The sequence below is a fragment of the Ranitomeya variabilis genome, chromosome 1 (assembly GCF_051348905.1).
Source record: "Ranitomeya variabilis isolate aRanVar5 chromosome 1, aRanVar5.hap1, whole genome shotgun sequence".
In the NCBI taxonomy this organism is placed as follows: domain Eukaryota; kingdom Metazoa; phylum Chordata; class Amphibia; order Anura; family Dendrobatidae; genus Ranitomeya; species Ranitomeya variabilis.
The window spans coordinates 810,498,427-810,511,669 of record NC_135232.1 but is presented as its reverse complement, the minus strand read 5'-3'; the positions used below and the strand labels follow the sequence as shown (position 1 = coordinate 810,511,669).

At 38.9% G+C, this 13,243-nt stretch overlaps 1 protein-coding gene across 4 annotated transcripts in view; it reads right to left on the bottom strand.

The window, feature by feature from the left end:
* BMP2K (BMP2 inducible kinase) overlaps nt 1-13,243 on the bottom strand; it is a 335,672-nt gene that overhangs the window by 303,902 nt on the left and 18,527 nt on the right. The window contains exon 1 of one of the 4 annotated variants that reach the window (XM_077274506.1): nt 12,902-13,046. The exons of the other annotated variants lie outside the window; for them this stretch is intronic. The gene's annotated coding sequence lies outside the window, so the exon portion shown is untranslated. Of the gene's footprint in view, nt 1-12,901; nt 13,047-13,243 lie in introns of those variants that run through there. 4 annotated transcript variants of the gene reach the window in all.

The following is a 13,243-nucleotide window of genomic DNA, read 5'->3' as shown; positions in this document are numbered from 1 at the left end:
ACTTTATCGCTGCCTGTCCCTCCAGGGAACATCAATGCTGAATTGACTAAAATGAGTGAGTATATATAATTTTATTAAAAAAAATTTAACTATTGCCTTCTCTAAGGTTAATTTTTATTAATATGGACAACCTGTTTAATTTCAGATCAATGTCATCAATTCTACAGATTAAAAAAATTAAAAACTCCAACGCGTTTCGAGTTGAACACTGCTCTTGTTCACAGCATAAATGACAAAAGACAACTGCTTATAAAAACATGGATGCCAATTATCAATCCAGAACAGTGGATATCTTACATCCAATTAGTACTGTACCAGGTATTGGGAAGTATGGATGCTTTTTTTTCTGTGATGTTTCTTGGATTTGATGTCCTTTCTAGTGAATTGCTTTTACTTTCAGTAGCAGTACTACATGAATTCAGCTGTATACTAATATAGACCAAAATGTTTTCGACTGGGACATCACTAGCGCTGGCCTTACTCGCTGTGGTCTATGTAAAAAAAAAAAAAAAATTTACTTTTCCTTAATTTATGTTTCACTTTCCTCCAAAATTCAGTATGACATTTTAGGAGGAACAAAAGTCAATTATGATGCTGAAAGATTGCCACATCCAGTGAATGGCCTGAGTGATATTTTCTGTGGACACTGCCTTCCCAGCTGTGTATCACTGATGGGGTCTGCCTCACGGTTTAAGAACTTTACGATATATAGAAGGCTTCCTTATGAAAAATACATGACATACGGTCTGCGGACTATGAAAAATATTACTAAAGGAAGTCTACCATTGTCATGTATGAAGCAGCATTAACCTTATGTACATTAGCAATAGCTGTTATCTTAGAGGTTCTACACATACGTCCCTTTGTAATTCCAATGATGATAAAAATACTTAAGCTCTCTGCATTCAAGCCGATCGATGTCATACATAAGAAACAGGACATTTCATAGAAAACAGAGCAGACATAGGACTCATCTGAGATAAGGCTTTGCAATCTGGTAGTGAATTAAACTTGAAAACATTTACCAAGCCGAGTCCAAACATGTCATGCTGACTAATATTCCATATGGTATCAAACTGGATATCCTACACTACATTATGTAATCAGCGTTACAACAATGAACGCATGCTAGCTTCCCTTCCTCCCACACTGACACAACCATTTCTCTACTCCCTGGAGAGGCTTATGGCTGAGAAAGGACATGAAATTCAAAGATTTTAATAAAACTACATACCAGAACATATTTATTAAATATTGACCAGCTTCCAATTGCAGCTTATGAGGAATGGGATATAGATACATATGGCATTGCTCATAAGCAGCTATTGGAAGCTGGTCTGTATTTAATAAATATATTCCGGTATGTAGTTTTATTAAAATCTTTGAATTTCATGTCCTTTCACAAAATCTTCTCTCAGCCATAAGCCTCTCCAGGGAGTAGAGAAATGGTTGTGTCAGCGTGGGAGGAAGGGAAGCTAGCATGCTTTCATTGTTGTTACGCTGATTACATAATGTAGTTGATATGTGTATATACAGTATGTACAGGGTGGGCCGTGTATATGGATACACCTAAATAAAATGGGAATGGCTGGTGACATCTACTTCCTGTTTGTGGCACATTAGTATATGGGAGGGGGAAAACTTTTGAAGATAAGTGGTGACCATGGCGGCCATTTTGAAGTTGGCCATTTTGGATCCAACTTTATTTTTTCCAATGGGAAGAGGGTCATGTGACACATCAAAGTTATTGAGAATTTCACAAGAAAAACAATAGTGTGCTTGGTTTTAACGTAACTTTATTCTTTAATGAGTTATTTACAAATTTCCCTTTGTTTACAGCCATTGACATGTCGCAGAAGTTAACACATGAGGAGCGAATAGAAATTGTGTTGATGTCTGGTGAAAAAAGTACCCGGGTCATTGCAGCAGATTTCAATGCCAGACACCCTACGCAAGAAAACTGTCACCATTCCCATGTTATTTAGGTGTATCCATATAAATGGCCCACCCAAAAAAGTTTGCCTCATCACTGAACATAATGTTCTGTGTAAACTGAGGGTCCTGTTCCATTATTTGTTTTGCACATTCTCCAAATTCAGCGCGCCAATCTGGCATCAGTCGAACATGCCTTCGGCGGATATTAGCTACTCACAAATGGCACCCTTAAAAAAATCCAGCTGACACAGCATCTCAACGAGAATGACCCAGATTGGCGCGCTGAATGGTACCATGGCACGTATCTCTACCCAAGTAGACACAAGTACTGACATTTTTGTTTAAAAAAGTGTTCGTATATATAAAATAGACAGCTATGCGCTCATTCAACCATTTGCCATCTCTCCAAACTCCCCCATACACATTAACATTTGGTAGGGGCCAAGCATTAACGTCTTTTCAAGGGGGAAGAGCGATGAAAGCCGCTATGGTAGTCTCAGTATTTCTTCTGAAAAAAAAAAAAAAGGTTTGGGAAGTCAAATTCAGACTGCCGGGTATTTATCTTCCCCAACAGTCATCTGTCAGAAGACATTCGAGGCCCCCATACACAGTAGACTTTCAGCCGATTCTGCAGATGTAGGCAGGTTTGGCCGACTTTAGTCCAAGATGCATGGGCACCTTCAACCTACGTAGTCTTTTACCTGTTCAGGGTACAGTTAGTGCGGGCATTTTGTTATGATTGAGAATGAAAAGCTGCATTTTTCAGTTATGACTTGTGGTCACCCAGCCAGTCAAATCCCTGCAAATATGAACAGACAATTATATGCTTTCTTCTACCACCTTAAAAGGAATCAGTCAGGTGGTTTTATTCTGTTTTTAAGATGTATGCCATGGATAACGGCATCATACCAACAATATCTGTTCCAAAAAAAAACTGCATAAGAAACAGCATGGCCACTATCATAGCTTTGGTATTTGCATTCTTTTCGCTTAACCCCTTCACCCCCGAGCCCGTTTTCACCTTCATGACCAGGCCAAATTTTACAATTCTAACAATGTCATTTTATGTAGTATTAACTCTGGAAGGCTTCAATGGATCCTACTGATTCTGAGACTATTTTTTAATGACATATTGTACGTTATGATTATGGTAAAATTTCTTCGATATGACGTTTTGTTTGTGTGAAAAAATAGTGGAAATTTGGCAAAAATTTGGAAAATTTGGCAAAAGACCAAGAAAAGCTTATTAGTCCTTCAGGTGCTTCACAGAAATTTTTGGAATGTGGAAGGAAAAATTTTTACTTTAGACCCAAACTTTTTTATTTTTGCAAGGGTAACAGGAAAAACTGGACCCCAATATTTGTTGTGCAATTTCTCCTGAGTACGTCAATACCCAATATGTGGTTGAAAATTACAGCAGGGCTTGAAAGGGAAGGAGCGCCATTTGACTTTTTCAGTCCAAAATTTGCTGGAATAATTAGCGGATGCCATGTTGCATTTGGAGAGCCCATGATGTGTCTAAAAAGTGAAAACCACCCACAATTGACACCATTTTGGAAACGATATCCCTCAGGGAACTAATCTGGATGTGCGGTAAGCACCTTGAACCCCCAGGTGCTTCACAGGTTTGAGGGTGCCATGTCACATTGGCAGAGCCCCTGAGGTGCCAGAACAGTAGGGCCCTCCATAAGAGACCTCATTTTACAAACTACACCTCTCAGTGAATTCATTTAGGGGTGCAGTGATCATAATGGCACTACAAGTGGGTCACAGAATTTTATAACATTGGGCAATGAAAAAAAAATACTTATATTTTTACCACATTTTGTTTTAGCCCCAGATCTTAAATTTTCACCAAGGAAAATGGGTAAAAATGGCAAGGTAATTTGTCCCACAATTTCTGCTGAATTTAGAAATATCCCAAATGCGCTTGTACAGTACTGCTTAGCCATGCAGCGAGACTTGGGAGGGACGGAGCGTTGTAGTGACTAGTACGCTGTGCCCAGCTCATGAGCCTGTAAATTAGGCAGGCTCTCATTGCTCCAGAAATGTCAAACATGTGGACTCTAAATGTGGATTAGGCACACCGGTGTTCAGAAGGGAGTGGGACATTTGGATTTGGGAGCGCAGAATATGCTGAATTTCTTTTGGGGGGGGAGGGCCATTTCCCTTTTCCATAGCGCTTGTGCTACGAATAACGTGGATGCCCCCTATATTTTAGTTAACAGAATGAGAACTTGTCTTTGTGGATTGAGTTGAAGCTTTTATTAGAAACATTTTACATAACAGTCTGGATCACATTTATGCGACACTCTACGCTGAGCATTTACATCGGGGTTTCTGTTTAAATCTTTGGTTTCTGTTTAAATAATTCAGATGAAACCCCGGCACTCACTATAATGAGGCAGCAGAGTTATTTTGTACTCCGTGTGGCCTCTGTGTAGCAGTCCTTTTTTCCCCCCCAGAGGTGCAGAAAACTATGGCCAATGGCACTTTTATGCACTCCTAATAAAAAGACGGACACCGCCAGATCACAGGTCCTTTGGCGTCCACAGTGCCTTTATCTGCCTCATTATAGGGAATTTTCCACCAGGGGTTCTGTCTGAATCAAATATTTCAGAGATTTACAGAAACCCTGGTGTAAGTGCTCAGCACAGAGCGAATGATAAATGTGAGCTGAGCCTTATTGCGAGTTTTGAAGCAAAATGAAAAAAATCAATGCCATTTCTCATGCGGTATAAGTGATTAGACGACTTTATTCTTGCGATTAAAGCGATACCAGATTTATAAATCGGGTTTTTTATATTTGGCTGCTGTCACGCACTAAAAGATCCGTTCGTTTTCAAAAACTAGTTTTTTGCATCACCATGTTTTGAGAGCTATAATGTTTCCATATTTCTGCTGACAGTCATTTGAGGGCTGGTTTTTGCAGGACGATTTGACTTTTTTTATCGGCACCATTTTCGGGCTTTCTATTCCGATTTTTTTGCAGGCAGAATAAACGAAAACCAACAATGCAGAAATTGTTTTTTTGTTTTTTTAATGCCGTTCCGCGTGTGGTAAAATTAATAAGGCAGCTTTATTCTTCGGGTTCGTACGATTACAGCGATACCGCATTTATATCATATTTTTTATATTTTACCTCTTTTACACAATAAAAATTATCTTATATAAAAAAAAAAAAAGGTTGGCATCGCTTTATTCTGAGAACTAGAACTTTTATTTCTCGGCTGATAGAGCTGTATGGCAGCTTAATTTTTGCGGGGCAAGATGACCGTTTCAGCGATACCATTTTTATTTACATTCGTCTTTTACTCCACTTTTTGTTCAGCGGTATGTTAAAGCATTGTGTTTTTGCCTCGTGCTTTATTTATTTTTTACAGAGTTCAATAAAGGGGTTAACTAGTGGGACAGTGTTTGGCCATGTGCACACGTTGCGGTTTTTACTGCGGGTCCGCAGAGTGTGCAAATACCCTTATAGGTTGGGTCGTTCCAGATGCGGCGATACCAAATATGTGTATTTTTATTGTTTATTTGGTTTTTTTCATAATACTATTTATTTATGGGTACAATTTTTTTTATTATTATTTTGTTACTTTTCAAAAAAAAAAATTGCAACTTTTTAATTTTTTTTTTTTTTACTATTTTAATTATTCCCACTATGGGACTTTCAATTTCTGCAGTCTGATTGCCGTTATAAGGCAAAGCAATTGCTATACCTTTTATCTTGTCAGGCCTGAAGATACAAGTTAGTTAGAGCTCAGAGAGAAGAAAGAAATGTTGTTTCCAAGAAGACAAAGTTCATTTCTCCTGTTCTGTGTTAGTTACTTGTCTCACACTGGTAGCTCCTCCTTCATGTAAAAGCATCTTTGGAGGCACAGTTGTCTTCCAAGCAGAGTCCTACCCATAGCCTGTCAATTATATAAAGTGATAAAAGATGACGCATCACACCAAGGCATGGTATGAGACATACAGGCATCACTCTCCTCAGCAGTCTATAACCTGTATGCCCATAATTATAGTTTAGATAGTTCAAATGTGTGCCGCATGTTGTTGGGGCAGAGACCCTGATTACAATTATGTATCACCTGCTGAGCAGCCTGCTACAGTTATGATAAAATCACTGTCTGATGCAGATCTTCCAGTTTTCTGCAGGCGGAGTTATACAGAGCTTTTGAATATTGAGGACTGCAAGTTTACAATTTCTTTGTCATTTTATCAAAACTGCAGCAAGCAGCCGAATAAGTAACCCATTGCTGGAATCGGTCTCTGTCTCCACATCATGCTGCTTTCAGGCAAAAACCTGCTGACAGATTGTCTACAAAGTTGGTCGATAAGTCATTTGGTAGCTGTTAGTAGACATACTGGCTTCTTAGAAACGGATAGTATTCCTGAGTAGATGAAAATAATTTAAGAGTTTTTTTTTTGTTGCACTGTGCCAATGTATCGCCGAAGAAAAATAAATGGCCAAACACTTACACAGGTCAACAAAAAAAAAAATTTTTTCTGGTGTCCAAAATATTTTAATGAATTTGGGGTATTTTTGGGGTGCTGATTCTGAATATGCTATCAGTTTTGCCAGATTGGCTCAAGTTTTTGAGATTTTTGGTATCTTATTTATAGCACTTGTTGGTAAATGCGACGCATCATCTCATTAATTTCTTTGGATTAGTACTTGAACTGAGCAGTTCTCAATATAGTTTTGTGTTAATTAGTGTTCTAAAAGTTTGTTCATAGCTTGATTTTTGCACTAACTTTATGCTGTTGTCTGTTTTCCAGTGAAAAGCATGAACTCATCAAGAAGAAGTTGTCTTAACGATCCAGACTCATTCTGTTACATTTGTGGTGAATACACACTGCCAAAACATAGAAGAAACATAACAGACTTCGTAAAAAAAAGTGTATTTTGCCTATTTTGGGGTTATGCTTGGGGACCAAGACAAGTTTTGGGCACCACACATAGTATGCAAAGCATGTATCGAATTATTACGAAAATGGAGCAAAGGACAAAGAAAAAGCTTCAAATTTGGTGTTCCAATGGTGTGGAGAGAGCCAAAAAATCATCATGATGACTGTTATTTCTGTGCAGTGCAAGTGCAAGGATTCAATAAGCATAAGAAACGAAAATGGGAGTAACATGGAATCTGCAAGAAGGCCTGTCCCTCATTGTGAAGATGTGCCTGTACCTGTGTTTACCATAAATAACAGTCATCATGATGATTTTTTGGCTCTCTCCACACCATTGGAACACCAAATTTGAAGCTTTTTCTTTGTCCTTTGCTCCATTTTCGTAATAATTCGATACATGCTTTGCACACTATGTGTGGTGCCCAAAACTTGTCTTGGTCCCCAAGCATAACCCCAAAATAGGCAAAATACACTTTTTTTACGAAGTCTGTTATGTTTCTTCTATGTTTTGGCAGTGTGTATTCACCACAAATGTAACAGAATGAGTCTGGATCGTTAAGACAACTTCTTCTTGATGAGTTCATGCTTTTCACTGGAAAACAGACAACAACATAAAGTTAGTGCAAAAATCAAGCTAAGAACAAACTTTTAGAACACTAATTAACACAAAACTATATTGAGAACTGCTCAGTTCAAGTACTAATCCAAAGAAATTAATGAGATGATGCGTCGCATTTACCAACAAGTGCTATAAATAAGATACCAAAAATCTCAAAAACTTGAGCCAATCTGGCAAAACTGATAGCATATTCAGAATCAGCACCCCAAAAATACCCTAAATTCGATTAAATATCTTTGGCACCAAAAATGCTGTTGACCAGTGTTATCAGTCACTCGTATCATGTACTGTAGCTTGCACGGAAGCTTTTGTTTTCCTGTTGGAAAGTTTTTATCAACTTCCTGATTATGAAATGGACTTAAACTGCTGATGTACAAGAAGTAGAAAGAAGAGCTGCCTTCACAAAATATATTAGAAGCCAAACATCCTTGCAATTGTTTCAGCCTAAAGGCATGACAATAGCAAATATCTACACAAACCAATATCCGGATGCGCACGAAGAGAAAAAAAAAAATGTGGAGCTTTCAGAAAAACAAATACATCCTGAATCTGAAAAGAGAAGTTCATATACCACGTCCAATAGGTTGGAACGATCCAATGCTTGGCCCGCAAAAAAAAATAAATTGTGAAATAACAAAATTTGGAAAATGTTTAGCGAGATCTGCACAAAGCAAAGACAATTAAGATTCTGCAAAGAGCTTACAGCCAACGGCTTGGATGATGGAAGAAGATTAGGAACAAGATTTGTGTCATTTAAAAAGAACCATAATGAAAGCCAGAAAAGTAGGTAGAACACTGCAGGGGTATTCTGCGCACACAGCCCTGCTTTCAAGGCACACTAGCGCTGTACGGATGAGTGATAACCTCCTATTTCACAAATGCTCTGCAATCCTCCCAGATGCTAATTATTTCTAGCACAACTCTCTGGGTGGGTGGAAAATGTAAGTGGGAATTAAATGATATCATGCACATGAACACGCTCAGATTTTTATGCCTGAAACATGAACCAGTGTTTACACCTCTCGCTTCCTTATTTATGAATCATATCTTCTACCTAGAGCTTTATAAAGGAAAGAAAGCTACCAAGCTGCTTAGATGCACCATACTGAGTGCAGCAACTCCTGACAAGTTGTAGGTGACATGTTTTGAGCATATCTCCATCTGGAAGAGTGCGGAGAAAACGGCACTTATTGTCCAGGATAAGAGGTATAACATGGCCACCCATTCACAGGAATAGTCTTGCTGAGATAACCCCTCAAAAGTGAATGTTCACCCTTAAAACACTTTCTTTTTTTTTTTACGCTCAGAAGGTCCTAACGTAGTTTATTAGGCAACTTAATATCTGTCAGATACTACAGTAAGCTTATAAACGTAATAGGAACTAATTAAGGTAAAATTATTTCCTGTAATGACACATGTCTATGAAGTGGGATGGCTCTTTCAAATAGCTAAGCCAGCCCCCTTCTCTGGCCAAACCGAGTCAGTCGGTTAGTGCCCTTTTAAGCTCATCATCATTATTCAGAAGACGACACAGCAAGGGAAGCATCATTGCCTTCAGTGTCAGGACAAATGCAGAGGCCAGAAGAGAGGTGCCATTAACAGCACCTCACTGCAGATTTGAATAATTAAAGGGGTATTTCCGTGCCCAAGATCCTATCCCAATATATAATAGGTGTAATAATAATATCAGCACCAACTACCTCCAATTAGAAATGTAGTACAGTTTTTCAGATTCGCTCTCTTTTCTCATGTGCATGCATTGCAGGACCTTGGGTATCCATGGTTACGACCACTGATATATTGACAGCTAGTTGATAGTGGTCATAACCATGGATACGTAAGGTCCTGCAATGCATGCACATGAGAAAAGAGGGCTAATCTGAAAAACTTTATAACACTTGGTTTTGCTTTACATTAAGAATTTTCTAAAAACTGATTCAAATTTACATATAATATGACATTTGCACTGTTTATCTAATGAAGTTAGTGCATGCGTGGATATAAGCAACTTTAGGACCTTGTCCTCCCTACTGAATAGTTTAATATAGTGTGTATCCTCAGGTGCTTTCTTATTTGGATGGTACCTGTTGGAAGAGCTGTCTTACTATCCCGAGATGTGTAACGTTCTTTGTATATGTTCTCCACTCTTAACATTTTTTATTGTTGTGTTTTTTTGTATGAATAAAGAATTTGCATATTAAAATTTATTGGGCTTGAGCTTCCCTTCTTCATAGTTGTTTTAGCTATTTTTTTTTAGCGCACCTAGGACCTCGTTGGGTCATTATTTTGGATAACCAATCTTCTTAGTCTGCCAATACAGAAGAATTGTGGCAGTCTGCACATTGCGCACGTTCATGATTCAGCATTCTGCAATTTATAGAATTAGGCTAGGGTCACACTAGTGTATGGCATCCGATGCAAAAAAGTTTTTGCGTTTGTTGCCATTTTCTGAAACCCATAGCATTTCCAGTTTTCAGGGTCTTGGGTCGTGATGGCCTATTTTTTGCACACTAAGCTGCCGTTTTTCTATTTATGCCACGTTGGTGTCGATATGATGTTTTGATCGCTGTCATGTGCAGTGAAAGGTGCAGAGTCAGCGTCACAGCCCACATGAAAGTCAGCGACAAGACACATGATGTAAATATATGTTATATGTCCTGAAGGGGTTAAAGCTAATCTGTCAGTAGGATCAGCCATCCTAAGCCGTCCATATGAGCACAGAGGTAATTGTCGAACAAAGTGATACCTTGATATCTGCAATCCAATGTCTTATTCCAGAGAAATCCACATGTTTCTTACTATGTAAATTAGCTACTAATATCTATGGGCCGAATACTGATCTCCCAAGAATCTAAATCCAGAACTTATTTTAAGGAAAGAGGGTATTACCAGTATGAGACATGTAATGACTGTCAGTCTGTTCTCCTGATCTACATGTCTAAAACTGGTAACGTCCCCTTTCAATTAAAATAAACTCAGAGCAGAATCTCTGGGAGATCAGTGTCCAGCCCATAGATCTTAACAGCTCATTTACATATTAAGAAAAATGTGGATTACTAAGGAATAAGACATAGGATCACAGTTGTCAAGGTATCATTATTATTATTTATTTATAATTTTATTCAGCTTTCTGTGTCCTACATACCCATATAAACAGCAAAGGGGGGGTTGATCCTACTGACAGGTACAGTTGAGCGAATTTGATCAGGTCCCTGCTTATTCGGCAAGCCATTTCAGTTGTCTCATGTGCATACTGATAAAGTTTAGTGGGCCCCCCCCAAAAAAAAACAACATAATTTAACTTCCTAAAATATTTTGCACCAAAAGCACAGCAAAAACTGAGAACTGCACTTACCTATTGTTTCCTAGGGATGAAAAAACACCGCAAATACGCTGAAAAAAAACACTGAAAGAAGTGACAAGCTGCAGTTTGCAAAAACGCAGAAGTTTTGCAAATTAGTCAGGAAAATTAAATCAAAATGTGTGCATGAGATTTCTGAAATCTCATAGCCTTTGCTGGTACTGTAAAACACAGCTTAAAGGGACATTGTCACCTGAATTTGGAGGGAACAATCTTTAGCCATAGGGGCGGGGTTTTCGGGTGTTTGATTCACCCTTTCCTTACCCGCTGGCTGCATGCTGGCTGCAATATTGGATTGAAGTTCATTCTCTGTCCTCCGTAGTACACGCCTGCGCAAGGCAAGATTGCCTTGTGCAGGCATGTACTACGGAGGACAGAGAATGAACTTCAATCCCATATTGCAGCCAGCGGGTAAGGAAAGGGTGAATCAAACACCCGAAAACCCCGCCCCTATGGCTAAAGATTGTTCCCTCCAAATTCAGGTGACAGTGTCCCTTTAAAATTTGCATAAAAAAGCATGGCAAAAAAACGCAATGTGTGAACATAGCCTAAGGTAGATTTCAAAACTCAGAACAAAGGCTTGTAAAGGAAATACAGTGAAAAACTGTTTCAGGACTTTTCAAAACTTATGTTGCACTTACTAAGTAACAAATGGCTTCATAATTTATACATAATTATTCTGGTTTGTAATTGTGCACAGTAAAGAGGTCTTTACAGTATGATGACAGCACAAAATTATTTCCCATTAGTTTGTCCCAGTTATGAATTAGTAATGCGATTATAAGACAGAGACAGAAAAAAGTGCAACAAAGGGAAGATCACAAATGAAAGCCTGCAGTGGAAAACATCCATAACGCAGCATATTTGGGGACTGGGGGGATGCGCCTGTCTCCATACAGGAATGCCCTTGTTTGGAGTGACCTCACATTTCAATGTTTATTTCACTGAGTCCTTCTTATCAACAGACATTCCAAAAAAAACACAATGAATCCAACAAATCTGTTCAGCTTGAACATACAAATCCATACTGCATAATCATACAATATAATGCAGCCTATCCTCAAGGCAAACATTAAAAAAAAAACATTAAAAGAGAAACGTCTTCCTAGAATGTCCCACAATGTAATGATACATATGATTATGAAAAAGAGAACAGGATATTTATGCCCAAAAATACAGAATAATAACCTTATTACATAATAGAACAGCTTCTAAGAACGTGACATAAGTGATCATAAATCCCTAGGTTTGAAAAATAATTGACTGGAGAAGGTTGCTAACACACCAGGGTTTAGTGCCCTATATAGAATCCTCTTGGGGCTGTTTGGAGTCCAAATGATTACTGCGAACTCACACTCCACAGGGTGCAGGCAGCTAATGAAACACCTGCACTAGGTTAGGGTGCCTGACCTAGGTACCATGCTCATTACCAAAAGGCATCTAGTAAAGGTTGCTTGTCATTTTCTCATAGGCAGTGCAGGACGCTAACTACTGTTGCATAACTAACATATGACTATCCAAAAGCAAGAAGAAAGCGAATGGCACTGAGTAGCGCACTTTACTTACAAATATCGCAGGGTAGACAAGGAATCACAGACACAATACAGTTGTTCAATCACGCTGTTGAAGGTGCTTGCTGGAAAGCCACATGTAGAAATCCCAAAACTGAAGAAAAATAGCAGCAACACTCCAAATATTGGTGGAGAAATCCTTAGTCCTTTATTTTACAAAAAATTGCATGGACAAGGTTGTGCGGGCAAGGACAAATGCAGATTATGCATACAAGAGAAAGAGGACGACGGCCGTTTCGAGTTATTCACACTTCCACAGGTCCAGATCGGGTCCAACCTTGTCCATTCAATTTTTTGTAAAATAAAGGAATAAGGATTTCTCCACCAATAATTGGAGTGTTGCTGTTATTTTTCTAAGGTATGACTATGTTCACTGTTTAGGCAGATGCCCTTTCAAAACAAAATGTTGTTTTTTTTTTTAATTTTTTAAAAGGAATCTGTCAGTAGGGTCAACCCTCCTAAGCCGTCTATATGGGCAGGACATAGAAAGGTGAAATTAAATGATACCTTGATATCTGCAACCCGATGCCTCATTCCGGAAATGTTACGCTCCTAGGTGGTGCACGTGGATCGTGGACCCACTGAGCCACAGACCGGACTTACCCTGGAGGGGTGTGACTAAACAGCTACCTTGGTGTTCGATGGAGCCTCTAGTGGTGAAGTCAGACTTGTGCGGCTGGTAGCTGCTGACATCAAAAGGAGACGTTACATTAGATTCTCAGGCTAGGCAGGATGGCCACTTGAGACAAGTTCACACAAGACAGCCTCTTGGGACAAGTTCACACAAGATGGCCTCTTGGGACAAGTTCACACAAGATGGCCTCTTGGGACAAGTTCACACAAGATGGC